The following is a 2104-nucleotide window of genomic DNA, read 5'->3' as shown; positions in this document are numbered from 1 at the left end:
CTGCCTGGGTTTCCTCCAAAAATCTGCCCAGCAACAATGGGGTGGCCTACATCCCCAACCGCAACATGTGCTCTCTCCTATGGAGAACACGCTTTATAAGTTTAGAGGTCTTACTGAAATATTGCCTTCTCCCACCTGAACCTTGAGATCCTTTTCAGACACAGCTGCCCCAAGGCATTTTGCTGCCTGAGGCAAAGGACAAGATGGCATCCCCATCCCCATTCCACATACAGGGTTGGCTGTTGGATCCCACTTCAGCACTGGCGATGGGATAGCACCACACCTAGTTATTTTCCAGGGTGCAGGGCAGGCCATCTGCCACAGACAGCTCTGTTCACCAATCCTCATAGTTACTACAGGCACGTGATGCCTAAGTAGGCTGCTGCCTCACTTAGCCTAACGGAAGGGCCGGCCCTGTTTTCAGAGTCCTGCTCCAGGCGCCTCTGCCAAGGGAAGTGAAATTCTCCCATACCTTTTGCGATCTGTGATTTTAAAGTGATATACACTATAAACACTCTGTTTACATGGCATGTATTTTTAGCCATGCCGTGAAACTGGTTTCGAAGTGTGTGCGCACGCTGTGGGATGGGTGGCAGCAGTTGAGCTTTTGGGCGGCTTCCATAACATCTGTTCAACCATGGCTGATGACCTAGACTTCAAGACCAGCAGTGCCAGGGGCCTCTGCTACCTTCTCCATGCAGTGTTTTGCTCAAATTTTGCAAGATTGTGGAGGTGTCCCTTCCAAGACCAGCAAGCACGGTCATGTCAAATTGCTCCTCACTGGCATAGACATATTCACTGGGGGAAATATGAAGATATCTGCCTTTCTACCCACAACATGGATGTGCCCAACATTAAGAGAAATGACTTCCAGCTTTTTGGGATTTAGAATGGGTACCTCTCCTTGTTCCAGGACAGCGGGAGTCTGAGAGAATCTACACCTTCCTGAGGAAGACCTGGGCAAGGAGACTGAACAGAAATATGACGGGTGAAGAAATCCTGATCGCCGTACTTTCTGCAATTGCTGTCAAGCTATGTAAAGGAACTGCAGGGCAGCAGTTTCAACTGATTATGAACCAGAGTGGATTACAACCCGCAGATTGTCAGATTTGGCTTCAAACCCTAAATCTCTCTCCCTCTCTTTTTTCTTTTCCCTTCCTTTAAAAAACAAAACAAAACAACAACCCCTCTCTTCCTTTTGAATTAAACAAAAGTAAAGAAACTTTTTGTGGTCATTGTAAAACAGGACAGCTGGACGCTTAATTGTATTCCTTTTGATATTACTTCACTTGTTTTGGTCCCCCTTTCGCCTTGGTCCTCCCAATCCCCCTCCCCTTTCTTGGTTGTTCGTAACACTACAGCTGTTTTCTCGCAAGAGAAGTCGAGAATTTGCACTTAAAAAGGAAAAAAAGAGAAGAATATTAAAACTGCTAGAAGGAGGGGAAATTGCAGGAGACTCATGTTGATTCTTTCTCTCTTAAGTTTTAATGCTTTCTGTGTAGAGGTGGAGGTGTTGAGGAGGGAGGTGTGTCTTTTCCCAGAACAACAAACTGAGCAAAAAAATACATTTAAAATTCCCGTTGCGAATTGTGAAGAGTTGCACTCTTAACCCTGCCAAATGTGTTTGTCTTATGTTTTCTGTTGAGGCAACGTGGGAAGCGGAGGCCTGGCTCTCTCTGCCATCGGATGCTCCCCACCCCCCTCCAAATAATAATAATAATAATAATAATAATAATAATAATAATAATAATAATAATAATAATAATAATAATAATATATTTATATCCCGCCCTCCCCAGCCAAAGCCGGGCTAAGAGCGGCTAACAACAATAAAAGTAACACAGCATTCTAAAATCAATTCAAAATCAAATTAATGGCAACCATTGGGCTAGAGTTCTGTGAGGAATACCACATAGTGGAGGTTGCAGCAACTGGAGAAATTCTATTGGGATGACAACCTTTCTTGTGCTTGGAGGTTAATCCATTAAAAAAAATTGGGGGGGTTGGGGGGGATCACTGTTCTAGTTGCTGAGCTTGCTTAAAATTCTCTTCTTTAATCCCTTCCTTCTAGAGCACCGAAGTCCCCCTCCCCAGATTTGGAAGT

General features: G+C 44.5%; 1 pseudogene; it reads left to right on the top strand.

Annotated features, from left to right (window-relative positions):
- Window positions 1-615: 615 nt before the first annotated feature.
- Window positions 616-1164, top strand: LOC114606862 (eukaryotic translation initiation factor 5A-1-like; annotated as a pseudogene).
- Window positions 1165-2104: the final 940 nt, after the last annotated feature.

Source organism: Podarcis muralis, chromosome 11, assembly GCF_964188315.1.
Source record: "Podarcis muralis chromosome 11, rPodMur119.hap1.1, whole genome shotgun sequence".
In the NCBI taxonomy this organism is placed as follows: domain Eukaryota; kingdom Metazoa; phylum Chordata; class Lepidosauria; order Squamata; family Lacertidae; genus Podarcis; species Podarcis muralis.
This window is presented reverse-complemented; position numbering and strand designations above follow the sequence as displayed.